This window comes from Schistocerca gregaria, chromosome 4 (genome assembly GCF_023897955.1).
Source record: "Schistocerca gregaria isolate iqSchGreg1 chromosome 4, iqSchGreg1.2, whole genome shotgun sequence".
In the NCBI taxonomy this organism is placed as follows: Eukaryota; Metazoa; Arthropoda; class Insecta; order Orthoptera; family Acrididae; genus Schistocerca; species Schistocerca gregaria.
Genome location: NC_064923.1, coordinates 204,666,350 through 204,684,214, shown reverse-complemented (window position 1 = coordinate 204,684,214; position 17,865 = coordinate 204,666,350). Strand labels below are relative to the sequence as shown.

General features: G+C 40.6%; 7 non-coding genes across 7 annotated transcripts; all 7 read left to right on the top strand.

The window, feature by feature from the left end:
• The first annotated feature begins 4,517 nt into the window (after positions 1 to 4,517).
• Positions 4,518 to 4,592, top strand: Trnas-uga (transfer RNA serine (anticodon UGA)). The gene has a single exon. It is a non-coding gene; the product is annotated as a tRNA-Ser (tRNA).
• A 225-nt stretch (positions 4,593 to 4,817) lies between these two features.
• Trnas-cga (transfer RNA serine (anticodon CGA)) lies at positions 4,818 to 4,892 on the top strand. Its single transcript has one exon. It is a non-coding gene; the product is annotated as a tRNA-Ser (tRNA).
• Positions 4,893 to 5,117: 225 nt separating this feature from the next.
• Trnal-caa (transfer RNA leucine (anticodon CAA)) lies at positions 5,118 to 5,192 on the top strand. The gene has a single exon. It is a non-coding gene; the product is annotated as a tRNA-Leu (tRNA).
• Positions 5,193 to 5,417: 225 nt separating this feature from the next.
• On the top strand, positions 5,418 to 5,492 carry Trnas-cga (transfer RNA serine (anticodon CGA)). Its single transcript has one exon. It is a non-coding gene; the product is annotated as a tRNA-Ser (tRNA).
• Positions 5,493 to 5,717: 225 nt separating this feature from the next.
• Positions 5,718 to 5,792, top strand: Trnas-cga (transfer RNA serine (anticodon CGA)). The gene has a single exon. It is a non-coding gene; the product is annotated as a tRNA-Ser (tRNA).
• Positions 5,793 to 6,617: 825 nt separating this feature from the next.
• Trnas-cga (transfer RNA serine (anticodon CGA)) lies at positions 6,618 to 6,692 on the top strand. Its single transcript has one exon. It is a non-coding gene; the product is annotated as a tRNA-Ser (tRNA).
• Positions 6,693 to 6,917: 225 nt separating this feature from the next.
• Trnas-cga (transfer RNA serine (anticodon CGA)) lies at positions 6,918 to 6,992 on the top strand. Its single transcript has one exon. It is a non-coding gene; the product is annotated as a tRNA-Ser (tRNA).
• The last annotated feature ends 10,873 nt before the right edge of the window (positions 6,993 to 17,865 follow it).

Here is a 17,865-nt window from a genome sequence, read left to right as displayed (position 1 = left end):
ACCCCTCTTCCTTCCCTTTCAGCCCTTCTGTCAGAAGAAGGAGTCAGTGGCTCCAAAACTTGCATATGTAACATCTTTTATATGTGTGCTCTCCACCGCTTGATGATCGAATTTTTTATCTATCCAATTACATTATATTTTCAAAAACTGATTAGTTTCATTGATACATTTGCTATACTGATGGTAATGAAAAGTGTTATACCATGAAGTGACTGTCCAATTTTTATCAAACTTTGTGTGGATGTGAGCAATATTATGAAAAGGACAGATTGCAACTCACCATGAAGATGCATGTTGAGTTGCAAGTAGGCACAACAAAAAGACTATTTGACTTGAGCTTTTGACCAAAGCCTTCTCCAGAAAATAAAATACACTCATTCACACAAGGAACACACAGCATGCATACATGACCTCTGTCTCTGGCCACTCTGGCCAGAACTACATGTGCATTGAATGCAAGTTGCAGCAGTTCAGAGTGGGATAGAAAATAGATAGGTGTAGCAGGGAATGGGTGGGCAGAGGGGCGCAGGAGGGGGACGGGGGAGGGGGGGGGGAGTCAGCACTGTGTGGTGGAGGACACAGAGAGTAGATGATAGCCAGATGAGGCTTGTTACGCCCAGCATCAGGCTGCTTTGGGATAGGATAGGGGGATGGGAAGTGGTAAAGGAAATGTTCATCACATAACAAGTATTAAATGAGAACTTTAATTCCATTCAGAATTGACTGACCATCATCAGTGTCAACATGCAGTGTGACTTTCAAGGATCAAATAAAGTTTTGAATATGTTGTGACATGGAAGCAAGTAGCCTCTGAATGTTATCTTGAGCAATTTCTGAAACACATGCTATGTCAATTCATGAAGATTGCTGGTTGGAGGCTGGATTGAAAGTAAACTTCTTCCTATCACATCCCAGACGCATTCTCTTGGTGTCAAATTATGAATCTGGTGATACCAGGCAAGGATCTGTACATTCCTCAAGATATTTGTGACGTGGGGGAACCTGCATAAATGTTGCTGGAATATGCCTATTCATACCACACAGCTGTCCTGATATCATAATGTCACCTCTCACTCTTCAATCATTGCACTGCAGCTAAATGTCTGTGGGCCTATTGGTATGATGGTCCCGTGGACCACACGCCAATGATTCACAAGATGCCAGTAAGCTGCATGTGCACATCCATTGAGTTATCTACAGTGGAAAAGTTTCAGTTATTCACCACATTCAGTACTTACCATATACTCACACCATTTTTTATCTGTAGGAATGGTTTTTTTCTGTACTGACAATAAGATTGCCTAACGACGAAATTTGTATTAGCATATCACATAGGCACCTAAATGCTGCATATCAGATTGCTAGCTTTTGGTTTTTGTAGGATTAAGGGCTAAATTCTGCACTCTGAACCAGTTGTAACCCTATTTCATTAGTCTCGTAGCTGTCTTTGGTATGAATGTATTTGGCCCTTTATCAATGTATTTACATCATCAGACATTAAACTGTTTGAAGACTCCTCCAATCTCTATGACAAATCATTTATGTAAGTCAGAAGTAGGAGTGGGCCAACCATCAAACTTTAAAATTTCTTTGCGCCTAATTAATTTTATTCCTGTTTTTAATTTATTTTATTTTATTATATTTTTAGCTAAGATGTGTAGCCTTTCCTACCATACCATTTTATTTTCCTAGGTAGATATTTATGATCTACACAATCAAAGTCCTTAGCAATATCATCTACCTCCTGTGTTCCATATATGAATAGAATGGGAAGAAGCTCTAATTACTGGTACAACTGGAAGTTGCCTCTGCCATGCCCTTCACAGTGGCTTGTATGGCTGCAGATGCAGATCACAGGCAATGTCAGTTGGGTATTTCTTCTTCTGTGGTACTACCAGAATAGAATTTGTGATAATATATATTACTTTTTTTTCTCTGCAGTGAAGCCTATAGATGCTAAATTGAACTATTGTTGAAAGATCATTAACCAAAAAATGGCTCATTATTATTTTATGAGCTAACTTATCAAAAATATCTTATAGCATTGGAAGGATGCCTACAATTATTAGAGGTCATCTGATTACCTATAATTTTGAAAATTGTCATTACTACTGTATATTTCTGTCAGCTTTCAAGCTGTGGCATAAACGCCAGAAGTTATGGAATGCTACATGTTGTTTGGGATACATTACAGTGTTTCCATAATCTCTGGATAGTGACAGTTGAAGGTCATTGTTTTACATATCGTGCTTTCTCAAATTTTCATTCATTTCATGTCTTCTGTGATTTAAAACTTACATTCACTCATAGAAGGAGACCAATAGAGTTAGTTAGTTAGTTAGTTAGTTAGGTAGTTATATTACTTGTTCCATGGATCATGAACACGATTCTTTCGTAATGATGTGGAATGTGTCAAAGTACACAAGATTCATTTATCCCAAATAATCATTGTTAGTCTTATATACGGTACAATTGTTAATGCTTACTGTATTTCTTTGGCCTATGTCTAAAAATTCATCTATGGAGTAGAAGGAGTTGTCATTCAGGAATTCCCTTAACTTACTTTTGAATGCCGATTGGTTATCTGTCAGACTTTTGATATTGTTTGGCAATTGACCAAAAATCTTTGTGGCACTATAATTCACCCCCTTTTGTGCCAATGTCAAATTCAATGAACGGTAGTGAAGGTCACCCTGTCTCCTAGTATTGTAGCTGTGGACTGTGCTATTGATTCTGAAGTGATCTGGGTTACCAACAACAAATTTCATTAGGCTGTATATATATTGTGAAGCTACTGGCAATATCCCTAATTCTTTAAATAATTGTCTACAAGATGATCTTGGATGAGCCCCAGACATTATTCTGATAACACGTTTTTGTGCAATAAATACCTTCTTTCTTAGTGATGAATTGCCCCAAAAGATGATTCCGTAAGAAAGCAACGAATGAAAATATGAAAATATGCAGAATGCTGGTTCTGCTATCTCACAGTGCCGTTGTCTTCTGCTAGCACCGGACGCTTCCCCACGAAGATTTCACTGCTAGGAAGGGGAAATTTTCACTCTCTTGCTCTCTCTCTTCTTATTTAAAAATACGCTACTCTTGGAATATCATTCAATGCACTAGAACATATTTATTTTCACTTTTACAAAAGAACAACTAAACTTTATGATGTAAGCCCACACATTACCGGGCACCCAGAATCAGTTAATTACACATTTTTGAACACAAACAACACATAAGCTTTTATGTGGCTGACTACCCACGTCCAGTCCATGAACTCTCAACAGCAGTTCAATGTCTAATAAACAGTTGCTATCTCGAGCCTCTCCATTTGCTTTCTAACAATACAATGCTACATTACTCTTTCCAGCCAGCCGCAGAGCTTCCAGACCGTATTAAATTATTCTTGGCAGGTCACGCTGAACACTTGTCAGTGCTGATGAATTATCACCTTCCAGTTTCGCCTGCACAAACAATAAATGGGTGCAGTATCCCATGCTCATTCTTACACCCTGCATTACAATAATGAGTGTTCGAAATGGCTGGAACACAAGTAACTCCAGATTTTCGTAAAACTCTGGTGGCACTACATATCCCTCCCCTTAGCTCGAATACTCATTATTTTACACTCAACATATATTTTAATAATCTTGTTACTTTGTACTCCATAAAAACATTAGGTACAAAACTCTCTTCCATCTCTGGTATTTCATTAAGCTGTTGGTAATATCTTTCATAGAATAGTAGTATGATAAACTAATAGTTGTACTGAAGGTTTTCTCTTTTTTCTATCTTCTCGTGCAGGACTCATCTTTTCTATTTTAAAAATTTTAGAATTCAAATTTACCAGGTGAAACTTTCCACTACAATCTCAGGTCACTATACCCCCCTTTCCCTTTGGGTTCCAATCTACGTAAGCGTTGATACTATGAGAACATCTTCTTCCTCATCCTTGGGTAGGTATGCCCCTTCCATTTATACTGAACTATGGTACCAGTCAATCCCCTTTTTGGTGCCCCTGCCCGCACAGTATAGGTCAGCCTCCTTTGGGTCTGCCTACCTGCCTCTCTTTCTCTCATTTCATCTGTATCGGATGCGCCCTCCCTATCTTCTCTAACAATGATTCATAGTCTTGCCTCCTTCGTACTCCTCTGCACACTATTTTATTTAAAATTTCCTGGTAAAATTTCTGTCTACCTCTTCTTTCCTCCTCCTGAGTCCTTCAGCCTACCTGCTTAAATTCTTTGCTTTTTATTGCTTACATCTCAATTATGTAGCCTTAATAAATAAATATGTTTTGTCCATGGTTGTAACTTTATTTCTTTTCTTCGGGCTATTCAGTCTATACAATCCTATTATTTCCAGAATGAGATTTTCACTCTGCAGCGGAGTGTGCGCTGATATGAAACTTCCTGGCAGATTAAAACTGTGTGCCCGACCGAGACTCGAACTCGGGACCTTTGCCTTTCGTGGGCAAGTTCAGAAGTAAAGCTGTGAGTACCGGCCGTGAGTCGTGCTTCGGTAGCTCAGTTGGTAGAGCACTTGCCCGTGAAAGGCAAAGGTCCCGAGTTCGAGTCTCGGTCGGGCACACAGTTTTAATCTGCCAGGAAGTTTCATATCAGCGCACACTCCGCTGCAGAGTGAAAATCTCATTCTGGAAACATCCCCCAGGCTGTGGCTAAGCCATGTCTCCGCAATATCCTTTCTTTCAGGAGTGCTAGTTCTGCAAGTTTCGCAGAAGAGCTTCTGTAAAGTTTGGAAGGTAGGAGACGGATACTGGCAGAAGTAAAGCTGTGAGTACTGGCCGTGAGTCGTGCTTCGGTAGCTCAGTTGGTAGAGCACTTGCCCGCGAAAGGCAAAGGTCCCGAGTTCGAGTCTCGGTCGGGCACACAGTTTTAATCTGCCAGGAAGTTTCATATCAGTGCACACTCCGCTGCAGAGTGAAAATCTCATTCTGGAAACATCCCCCAGGCTGTGGCTAAGCCATGTCTCCGCAATATCCTTTCTTTCAGGAGTGCTAGTTCTGCAAGTTTCGCAGAAGAGCTTCTGTAAAGTTTGGAAGGTAGGACACGGATACTGGCAGAAGTAAAGCTGTGAGTACCGGCCGTGAGTCGTGCTTCGGTAGCTCAGTTGGTAGAGCACTTGCCCGCAAAAGGCAAAGGTCCCGAGTTCGAGTCTCGGTCGGGCACACAGTTTTAATCTGCCAGGAAGTTTCATATCAGCGCACACTCCGCTGCAGAGTGAAAATCTCATTCTGGAAACATCCCCCACGCTGTGGCTAAGCCATGTCTCCACAATATCCTTTCTTTCAGGAGTGCTAGTTCTGCAAGTTTCGCAGAAGAGCTTCAGTAAAGTTTGGAAGGTAGGAGACGGATACTGGCAGAAGTAAAGCTGTGAGTACCGGCCGTGAGTCGTGCTTCGGTAGCTCAGTTGGTAGAGCACTTGCCCGCGAAAGGCAAAGGTCCCGAGTTCGAGTCTCGGTCGGGCACACAGTTTTAATCTGCCAGGAAGTTTCATATCAGCGCACACTCCGCTGCAGAGTGAAAATCTCATTCTGGAAACATCCCCCAGGCTGTGGCTAAGCCATGTCTCCGCAATATCCTTTCTTTCAGGAGTGCTAGTTCTGCAAGTTTCGCAGAAGAGCTTCTGTAAAGTTTGGAAGGTAGGAGACGGATACTGGCAGAAGTAAAGCTGTGAGTACCGGCCGTGAGTCGTGCTTCGGTAGCTCAGTTGGTAGAGCACTTGCCCGCGAAAGGCAAAGGTCCCGAGTTCGAGTCTCGGTCGGGCACACAGTTTTAATCTGCCAGGAAGTTTCATATCAGCGCACACTCCGCTGCAGAGTGAAAATCTCATTCTGGAAACATCCCCCACGCTGTGGCTAAGCCATGTCTCCGCAATATCCTTTCTTTCAGGAGTGCTAGTTCTGCCAGTTTCGCAGAAGAGCTTCTGTAAAGTTTGGAAGGTAGGAGACGGATACTGGCAGAAGTAAAGCTGTGAGTACCGGCCGTGAGTCGTGCTTCGGTAGCTCAGTTGGTAGAGCACTTGCCCGCGAAAGGCAAAGGTCCTGAGTTCGAGTCTCGGTCGGGCACACAGTTTTAATCTGCCAGGAAGTTTCATATCAGCGAACACTCCGCTGCAGAGTGAAAATCTCATTCTGGAAACATCCCCCACGCTGTGGCTAAGCCATGTCTCCGCAATATCCTTTCTTTCAGGAGTGCTAGTTCTGCAAGTTTCGCAGAAGAGCTTCTGTAAAGTTTGGAAGGTAGGAGACGGATACTGGCAGAAGTAAAGCTGTGAGTACCGGCCGTGAGTCGTGCTTCGGTAGCTCAGTTGATAGAGCACTTGCCCGCGAAAGGCAAAGGTCCTGAGTTCGAGTCTCGGTCGGGCACACAGTTTTAATCTGCCAGGAAGTTTCATATCAGCGCACACTCCGCTGCAGAGTGAAAATCTCATTCTGGAAACATCCCCCAGGCTGTGGCTAAGCCATGTCTCCGCAATATCCTTTCTTTCAGGAGTGCTAGTTCTGCAAGTTTCGCAGAAGAGCTTCTGTAAAGTTTGGAAGGTAGGAGACGGATACTGGCAGAAGTAAAGCTGTGAGTACCGGCCGTGAGTCGTGCTTCGGTAGCTCAGTTGGTAGAGCACTTGCCCGCGAAAGGCAAAGGTCCCGAGTTCGAGTCTCGGTCGGGCACACAGTTTTAATCTGCCAGGAAGTTTCATATCAGCGCACACTCCGCTGCAGAGTGAAAATCTCATTCTGGAAACATCCCCCAGGCTGTGGCTAAGCCATGTCTCCGCAATATCCTTTCTTTCAGGAGTGCTAGTTCTGCAAGTTTCGCAGAAGAGCTTCTGTAAAGTTTGGAAGGTAGGAGACGGATACTGGCAGAAGTAAAGCTGTGAGTACCGGCCGTGAGTCGTGCTTCGGTAGCTCAGTTGGTAGAGCACTTGCCCGCGAAAGGCAAAGGTCCCGAGTTCGAGTCTCGGTCGGGCACACAGTTTTAATCTGCCAGGAAGTTTCATATCAGCGCACACTCCGCTGCAGAGTGAAAATCTCATTCTGGAAACATCCCCCACGCTGTGGCTAAGCCATGTCTCCGCAATATCCTTTCTTTCAGGAGTGCTAGTTCTGCAAGTTTCGCAGAAGAGCTTCTGTAAAGTTTGGAAGGTAGGAGACGGATACTGGCAGAAGTAAAGCTGTGAGTACCGGCCGTGAGTCGTGCTTCGGTAGCTCAGTTGGTAGAGCACTTGCCCGCGAAAGGCAAAGGTCCTGAGTTCGAGTCTCGGTCGGGCACACAGTTTTAATCTGCCAGGAAGTTTCATATCAGCGCACACTCCGCTGCAGAGTGAAAATCTCATTCTGGAAACATCCCCCACGCTGTGGCTAAGCCATGTCTCCGCAATATCCTTTCTTTCAGGAGTGCTAGTTCTGCAAGTTTCGCAGAAGAGCTTCTGTAAAGTTTGGAAGGTAGGAGACGGATACTGGCAGAAGTAAAGCTGTGAGTACCGGCCGTGAGTCGTGCTTCGGTAGCTCAGTTGGTAGAGCACTTGCCCGCGAAAGGCAAAGGTCCTGAGTTCGAGTCTCGGTCGGGCACACAGTTTTAATCTGCCAGGAAGTTTCAGTCCTATTATTCATTAGAAATGTATTTGACTTGATACCTCTGGCTTAATATCTATTTCTTTTTATCTCTGTTCATATTACTTTGTAGTACTATAGCTATGAACACAGGTGGATATACACTTCGTTCCCCCTTGTTCCTTTAGCTTAAGCTTACTATAACATTTCACTTGAGATGTGTAACCATCATTAATTAGCACATGTGCTTGAGCCCTTCCTGAGCACTACCTCCCTCCCCCCCCCCCCCTTATCTGTGACGGTTGTTACATCTCCCTGTGCATTATTTGTCTGCATCTTTGTATTCAATTGTTTGAGTGTGGAAGTGTGATCGTGCATCCTGATTCTTCAGCCCACTAAGGTTCTTAGTTGAAGATTTTTGGAAATCATGGAAAAGAGAAGGACTTCAGCAATAGAAGTATATGAATGTGGACAGAGGGAAAGATAGATTAGTACTCTTAAGTGAAGTAAGAAAGGGAAAGAAAAAAGAATTGGTTACTAAGATCGAAGAAAGAGAGAAGACAGCCCCAACAACAGGAAACCCTTCCCACCCCCCTTCCCCAGGATCCCCACTTCGCTGGTACTTAAGTCAGAAGCTGGAGGAGGTATGATGTTCGGCGTCTCCTGCAGGACAGACATTCTCACCGTCACCTTTGAAGTCCCCAAAGAAAAGATCTTAACAACTCCTATGGAGCGGCAAATGATGAAGAACCAGTCACACTTGTTTGTGAGGGTTGTATGAAGGGCGTGGTGTGTAGATCGTGTCTGTGCCTATGCTACCCACCCCTTTCAAAATTACATATAAACCCTCCCCAATCACATCACACTTTGCAAAAAAAATGTAAAACATTCTATGAAAATAGAAATTATATACACTATAATCAAATAGTTATTTAGTTAGTCACTTCACTTTATATTTCATACACATCTTATGTCATCTAGGTATCATCCTTCCTAAACAGCACCATCATATTATATCTCTTGTTAGAATGTTACCCTGTTAGTTTTATCTCATGCTTAGAGGTTACTGTTTATTGTGACTCCTTAAATTAGTCATAATCGTGCAGTCATAACTGGTCTCTTTTAATACTAATATGATAGGATAGCTTAAGGGCTATAAATAGATTACAAGATAGTCGAAGATTTGAAGGGAGTTTGGTGTAGGAAAACTAATGTGGAAGCAACACCAAACCCAACTCAGGAACCGGCGGACGCCACTCCATCTGTTGACACAGAATGTCAACGTCCTTGGGGGTTTTGTACATATCATTTTATTCCTTAACATTATACATTCCCTTTTCCTCTCCTGTCACAGGATCTACTAAATATAGGGTTTTTTGGTGTACTATTGATTGAATATGATAAGGTCCTGGTACGGATGGATTAAACCATTTTAAGAAATGGGTGGGGTGTACCTCCCCATCTGGTTTGAGTTTGGGAAACTGTCTTGACAAGCCTTAATTTGATCCTCATTGCAAATCAGTTATCATGTCCTTATTTAATATGATATTTTGGGAAACTGTGCCTTTCTCTAGTTTCTCCTGCATAGGCTTGAATTCTTCCCTCAACATTTCTAAGTCTTACTTGGTGTTATCTAAATCGGAAGTTACTATAGGCAAAGAGATATCAACACTTAATTTCTCTTCAACCTTTCATGCTATTAATTCCTCTACTTTTTCTTCTAAGCCATTCAAATGTATAAGCTCTGCAGTCCTTAACTTTTCTTTGAAGTTCTGTTCTACAGTTTCCACCCATGATTTGACCTCTGAAATTTGCACCTGTACTAGGGGGAGCAACTTATCTTGTTTCAGAACATTGGTTTTTAGTGTAGTTAATTCTCGTTCAAACACATCAAATGTAACATTACATACATTTTTCAATTTGTGGACGTCTGCATCAGCATTAGTGTGATGCGATGTCGGCTTTGGTGTGTGGCGGTGGCGGCGGCGTTGGTGTATGATGGTGATGGCGTTGGTGGGTGGCGGCATCAGCGTTTGTAGACGGTGGCGGTGGCAATTTTAGACTAATTGCAGTGTTGTGTGATTTTCTTGATTCCCTTAATCATTTCACCATTTATCAACATGATATTTCTGGATAAGTATCATTGAATTGCTCTCCAGCCTCACTGTTATCGGTTGCTATGGCAGCTCCCAACTATTTTTTTCTTTTTCTTAAAACTTCTTTAATATTTCCCCTTCTTTCTCAGGTCTTTTATTTATGGTTGCCACATTCTTGTGGTGGCCCGATATAATGTTAAGCATTTTCATGGACTTACTTGTTGAAGAATGCTAGTTCTGCTTTCTTGCAGCGCCAATGTCTTCTGCTAGCACCGGACGCTTCTCCAAAGATTTCACTGCTAGGAAGGGGAAATTTTCACTCTCTCGCTCTATCTCTTGTTATTTAAAAATATATTACTCTTAGAATATCACTCAATGCACCAGAACATATTTATTTCCACTTTGTACAAAAAAAAAAAAACTAAACTTTATGATGTAAGCCCACACAGTACCGGGCCCCCAGAATCAGTTAGTTACACATTTTTGAACACAATTAATACATAAGCTTTTATCGTGGCTGACTATTCACATCCAGTCCACATACTCTCAACAGCAGTTCATTGTCTAATAAACAGTCACTATCTCGAGTCTCTCCATTTGTTTTTTAACAATACAATGCTACATTACTCTTTGCAGCTGGCCACGGAGCTTCTGGGCCATATTTAATTATTCTTGGAAGGTTGCTCTGAACACTTGCCAGCATCGACGCATTATCTCCCTTCCAGTTTCGCCTACACAAACAATAAATGGGTGCAGTATCCCATGCTCATCCTTAAGCTCTGCTTTAAAATAACATGTATTTGAAACGGCTGGAACACAAGTGTCTCCAGACTTTCGTAAAATTCTGGGGGAAACTGTATCTAACAATAAAAAAGAGTAATGACCCATAAACAGCCAAATATTATAAAACTACTGTTCTATATTAAGAAAGGTTATTATAAAGTGCAAAAGCATGTGCATCATGTCTGAGATTAATACCTCTGATAACAAAATCAAAACAATTTCGAATATTGTTACAAGGGAGACAGGGCAACCAAGAGTACAGGATGACAGCATTACTATCAAAGTTAATGGAAACTTCACAAATAACAAGCTGGAAGTCGAAAACATTTTGAATAATCATTTTTTAAATGTTGTAGAGAAAACAGGATCTAAATGTTCATTAGAAGAAGCAAGGCAGTTAATGGAAGAGGCCTTACCCACACCATTTGATACAATTGAAATTCCACCCATCCCTCCTTCGGAAATTAGGAAGATAATAAACTCTCTCAAGAATAAAAGCTGACATGGAATTGATGACATTTCCAGCAGGATAATAAAAGCTTGCTTCCAAGAAATAAGTGGTATTCTTAGCCACATATGTAATAGCTCTCTGAAGCAGGTTATTTTCCCAGATAGACTAAAGTATGGCATTGTTGAACTATGGCATAAAAAAGGGGATATGTCTGAACTCAACAACTACCACCCAGTCTCTCTTCTGACTGTCTTATCCAAAATTCTAGAAAAAGTAATGTGTTGTAGAATAGCTTCACACCTTTGTTAAAATGAAGTTTTTACAAAATGTCAGTTTGGTTTCCACAAGGGTTTTTCAATGGAGAATGCTATATATATACTTTCACTAATCAAATATTCAATGCTCTGTGTAACCGGAAGTCACCCGTTGGGATTTTTTGTGATCTCTCAAAGACTTTCAATTGTGTAAATCATGCAATACTTCTAGATAAGCTCAAGTACTGTGGTATGAATGGGACAGTGCTCAAATGGTTTAAATCATACCTGACTGAAGGAGTGCAGAAAGCTGAAATAAGCAGTTCACATAATATTCTCAAACTGGGGCACAATCAAGAATGGGGTGCCACAAGGTTTGGTCTTGGATCCTCTGCTGTTCTTAATATATATTAATGACTTGCCATTCTATATTCACAAAGATGCAAAGCTGATACTTTTTGCCGATGATACAAGTATAGCTATCACACCCAACAGGCAAGAATTAACTCGTGAGATTGTAAATGATGTTTTTCAGAAAACCATTAAGTGGTTCTCTGCAAATGGGCTCTCATTAAACTTCGACAAAACACAGTACATACAGTTCCACACAGTAAATGGAATGACACCATTAATGAATTTAGACTTCGATCAGAAATCGGTAGCTAAGGTAGAATATTCAAAATTTCTAGGTGTATGCATTGATGAGGGGTTGAACTGGAAAAATACACTGAGGAACTGCTGAAATGTTTGAGTTCAGCTACTTATGCTATTAGGGTCATTACAAATTTTGGCGATATACGTCTCAGTAAATTAGCTTACCATGCCTATTTTCATTCTCTGCTTTCATGTGGCATCATATTCTGGGATAACTCATCATTGAGTAAAAGAGTGTTCATTGCACAAAAGTGTGTAATCAGAATAATTGCTGGATCTCATCCAATATCATCTTGCAGACACTTATTTAAAGAGCTATAGATCTTCACTGTAGCCTCACAATATATATATTCACTTATGAAATTTGTTATTAACAATCCAAATGAATTCAAAATAATAGCAGTGTACATGGCTGCAAAACTAGGAGAATGGATGATCTCCACTACTCACGGTTAAGTCTAACTTTGGCTCAGAATGGGGTAAATTATGCTGCCACAAAAGTCTTTGGTCATCTAACTAATTAACTGGTGAGATTGTAAATGATGTTTTTCAGAAAATCATTAAGTGGTTTTCAGCAAATGGGCTCTCATTAAACTCCTTCCCTCTTTCCTGATGAAGCAACTGTAGGCTGTGAAAGCTTGATATTTGTGTGTGTTTGTGTGTTTTTGATTGTGTCTATCTAACAGCACTTTCCCATTTGGTAAGTCACAGCATCTTTTTTTAATATATTTTTCTTTCTATATAATATATAAACGTAATTGTTTGGTTCAAATTAATGATATGAATATAATAGAGGGAAATATTCCACGTGGAAAAAATATATCAAAAAACAAAGATAATGCAACTTGCCAAACGAAAATGTTGGTATGTTGATAGACACACAAACAAACACAAACACACACACAAAATTCAAGCCTTCGCAACCCATGGTTGCTTCATCAGGAAAAAGTGAAGGAGAGGGAAAGATGCAAGGATGTGGTTTTAAGGGAGAGGGTAAGGAGTCATTCCAGTCCCAGGAGCAGAAAGACTTACCTTAGGGGGAAAAAAGGACAGGTACACACACACACACACACACACACACACACACACACACACACACACACATATCCATCTGCACATATACAGACACAAGCACATATACAGACACAAACACACATATGTCTGCTTGTGTCTGTATATGTGTGGATGGATATGTGTGTGTATGTGAGTGTATACCTGTCCTTTTTTCCCCCTAAGGTAAGTCTTTCCGCTCCCGGGATTGGAATGAGTCCTTACCCTCTCCCTTAAAACCCACATCCTTTCGTCTTTCCCTCTTCTTCCCTCTTTCCTGATGAAGCAACCTTAGGCTGTGAAAGCTTGAAATTTGTGTGTGTGTTTGTGTGTTTTTTATTGTGTCTATCTTCTTCCCTAGTTTGGAAGAAACTTTTCCTCTGGCAAATAATCAAGGAAGGTGGAAAGTGATGACATTTACAATCACTGAGTACCATAAGAACTGTCAAGTGGTGTGGTTATCAGTACATTCTATTTCTGAAAGAAATAGACTATTAGTGTTCAGTTCCTTAAATATTCTTATGAAGATGACGCAATAATAAAAGCTCCTAAGGCAAAGGATACTGGGAAGTATGTAACATCCACTGAATCTCATCTTTGCTTTAAGAACTGATGCAGAAATTCTGAACATGAACGGAGAAACATAGTGATTCAAAAGGTTTAGGACTCAGATTCAAATTGTGACTATATTATTCAACTATTGTAAATACATTTAAATCAAAATAAATACTGTTTTTATCTATATAACATAATTTGGGCTCAAGTATTGTGAAACTGCACAACCTATAGTACAGTGATTTCCAAAACAGGACAAAAACAAGATTTTAAAGTTACTTGTCACCTGACCACTCACTGGGTTTCACTAATATGAAACAACATTTTATTTAAATTTAATAGTTAGCTCTACACAAAATATCAGTATAATAAACTATATCAGTGGTTTTCTAACTTTTTGGTTCCATGACTCCCTTGACCTGAACAGAAACACATGTAGCTCCTTTTGCACATGACATCGAACTCTAAGTGTGGGTTAAATAAACTTCAGTTTCCAGAAAGGAATAATTATTTAGTATCTGTTGAGATAAACCATTTTAATCAAAATTTAATGTTATGACATCTTATCTTTGCAATGAAATCAGTGGGAAGAATGAGCTTACTTCTTCATCATAAGTTCTTCAAATCTTGGCACATGTCTGGAAATTGTGACTCATGTCTCTTTTCTCCACTTTCATTTGTGATCTGTATTTCTCATTGATGGCTGCCAATGCTGAAAAAATAGCATGTTGCAAAAGGTATCAAAACTCATAGGGCCTTGTTACATAATTGCAGATACTCATGTTTCACTAAGCTCCAAAACTCAAGCAGTGATGAGGAAAGAAACTTTGATTTCTCTGTGGAATCTGAAGAAACATCTTCTTCAGTGGTAAGTGTTGACCAATTTCTTGCTGACATACATTAATGCATGTCTGTAGGAGAGCTCTATGCTGAAAGCATCTTTGATCCAGTTGTGCTGAACAACTTCTGTAAAGTGCTTCAGAAAGTAATCACTGAGTCCACTTAAGTGATATGCAAATACAGAATTCAATCCATCACTCAACTGAAAGTCTCTCTCTTCTAAAACTATGTGAAGAGGATGGAAAATATTATTTATATCCATATCACTACACTTTTTCTTTCTACGTACCAGAGTGCCATCTACCATGTTACCATAGGAACAGCACTTACTTGCTTGTTCAGTACATACCACTACTATCACACATGTTGTTACTCAGAAAGCAAATAAACTTAATAGTTATTTTTATAAAACCATTGTGATGCCCCTTCTGTATCACCATGACACACCTCAGAGACACATCACATAGTTTGAAAACCTGTGAACTAAATGGTTTCAGAGATATAAAAATAACTGATTTTCTCACAATCAAAGTTGATGGACTTGTGCTCTTGTGGTTTCAGTTGTCCTTGCAGTGGTTTTTGTGATGTGAATTACATATAATTTTACCTTTGTCTAGTGGTAAGGGAGGAAACAAAATGTTGTACCCATCAATGACAATACAAAACATATAAGTACATTTCTAAAAGTAACCAACCTCTTCATTTCAGAGTAGCACTTGCAGCCTATATCCTTAGCAACTATTTTCTGGATGTACTCCAATCTCTGTCTTCCTCTAGAGTTTTTATTCTCTACAGCTCCCTCTAGTACCATGCAAGTTACTCCCTAATCTCTTACAGCTTTCTCTAGAGGACCTCCTCATTTCTTACCATATCAGTCCACTTAATTCTCAGCATTCTTCTGTTGCACCACACCTCAAATGCTTTGACTCTCTTTTTATCTGGATTTCCTGCAGGTCATGTTTCACCACCACACAATTTCTTCTTAAAATTAAGAAATATGTTTGATACTGGTAGACTTCTCTTGACCAGGAATGCCCCTGTTGGCAGTGCTGTCCTCCTTGCTCTGTCTGTCAAGGGTTATATTGCTGCCTAGGCAGTACAATTTCTTAATTTCATCTATATCACAATCACTGATTCTGATATAAGTTCCTCACTGTTCTCATTTCTGCTATTTCTCATTATTTTTACATTTCTTTTATTTACTCTCATTCATATTTTGAGTTCATTAGAGTATTCATTCATTCAACACATCCTGTAATTCTTCTTCACTTTCACTGAAGATAGCAACATTATTAATGCATCTTATCATTGACATACTTCCACCCAGAATTTTAGTCCTACTCTTGAGCCTTGCTTTCATTTCTGTCAGTGCTTTTTCAATGTTTAGACTGAACAGCAGGAATGAAAAAGTATATCCCCTTTTTACACCCTTTTTAATGCAAGCACTTTGTTCTTGGTCTTCCTGTCTTATTGTTCCCTCTTGGCTCTTGTTCTCATTATATATTACTTATCTTTCCCTATAGCTTACCCCTATTTTCCTCAGAATTTCAAACAGCTTGCACCATTTGTCATAACCAAATGCTTTCTCCAGATTGACAGATTCTATTAATGTGTCTTGATTTTTCCCACCTCTACCATAGTGGTATTCCACCACCCACTGAATCTACTCAATATCTTTATCCATCCCTTCACAATCCCTGCTCCAAAACCCTTGCCTCATGGTTCATATCCCTACAATAGACATAGATGAAAGACATGCCCCATACATCCTCCCACCATCACCTACTCCAGTCCAATCATAAGCAACTTTTATCCCACCAAAGGCAGGTCCATACATGAAACCAGTAATATGATCCACAAGCCAAGCTGTAACCTCCGGGCTGCATTTTACATGGGCATGAACAAACTGTAACCAAGAAACAGTCCACCCAGTTGCTGAGACACTGCCCAACAAAACATTCTTCATTTCAGTGACTGCTTTACAGCCTGTGCCAACTGGATCCTTCCTACCATCACCAGCATTTCTGAACTGCACATTGGAGAACTCTCCCTACAACATATCCTGTGTTCCCGTAATCCTCCTAGTCTCAGCATTCGTTAATCATTGTCTTTGCCCACCTACTTCCTTCCCTGTACCCATTCCAGCACTACACACTTCTCTATTCCATGAATGCACCCACAGTCTTTTTACTTCTGTCCTTTTGCACTGCTCCCCCACCCCCCCTTCCTCCTCTTCATCTAACTACTAACCACCCAACTGCACGTGGCTGCCCTACACTCTCCCCACTTTGTTCCTCTATACACGCCAAAACAACACTTTACTGTTCCCACCCCTACCCTGTTACTCCTCCCCCTCTTGTCTCCAACCTCTTGTTTACCTCCACCAGCCAGTTTGCTTATCCATCATGCTCTGTTACTCACAGTCTGGCCTTGGCAGACTGTGGTCCAGTGTGGACGAGTTGCACTTGTATGTGTGTGTGTGTGTGTGTGTGTGTGTGTTTGTGTGTGTGTGTGTGTGTGTGTGTGTGTGTGTGCGTGCGCATGCGCTTGTGTCTGTTGTCTGATTCTCATATAGGCCTGTTTAGCTGAAAGCTTGGTTAGACAGCTTTTTTGTTGTATCCATCTGTGACACAGCATCTTCCATACATGGTGAATAGTAACTATCCTTTTCATAATATTGTCATTATTCCACCCTGGATTTTTCATTGTTTGATTTTTCCTGAAGGCTTTTCTTCCATCCTGTAACCCAGTGCTGTTTTCCTTTGTTATCATTTTCTAACATATTACTATTCTCAGTGTCCGCCCTTACTCTTCTTTCCTGTGTTTCATGTGTCGCCTTTCAAACCATGCTGCTTGTTCTACTTAGCCACACTGTGTCAACCATGTTTGTAGCTCACAATAGATGGCTACAGGACTGCACTGATTGTTGGTGCAGCATCTCATGTCTCACATTATGCATGCTGATGTCATTAACCCAAGACCTTTAGACTGATCACACTCCTGCATCGCTCTCAGGTATTTTCATGTCTTACTTTCCACACAATCCTGTGCCACATGGAATTGTATCTCACCCTACAAACCCTTCCCCACCCTCCACTTGCCCCACTCCTTCTTTTCTCTTTTCCAATATGCATATACTAACTTCACCTAATCTAGTCATATCTGTCATCCCCCTTCTTCAGACTTATCCACCCACTGACATGCATCTCATATTACACTCTTTTTATTTATTTTTTCTTTGATCTCGTGCTGTTTTCATGTCGATTTCAGTTTTTGCGTTTCATTATTTGTCTAGTCTTTTGGACCTATTTCCACTTTATTTAGCTATTTTTATGTCTTTTTATCCTCCATGACAAATACTTGCTCTTTCCATGTGTATCAGTAAAGAAAAGTTTCCTTATACCTAACCAGAACCCAGTCCCTCATACTGTTCCTATGTTGCTGCTTGGCTCACGGAATGCCCCTTACCATCAAATTAGCCATCTGTGGCTGCAACCCCTCCTTCTACAATGACCTCCATATGTTCAGATTCTGCCAGTCCTTAACCCTCACCAATACAGTCCACGAAAAACCATGTCAATCAGGCCCAAATCTCCTTGCAGTACCTCC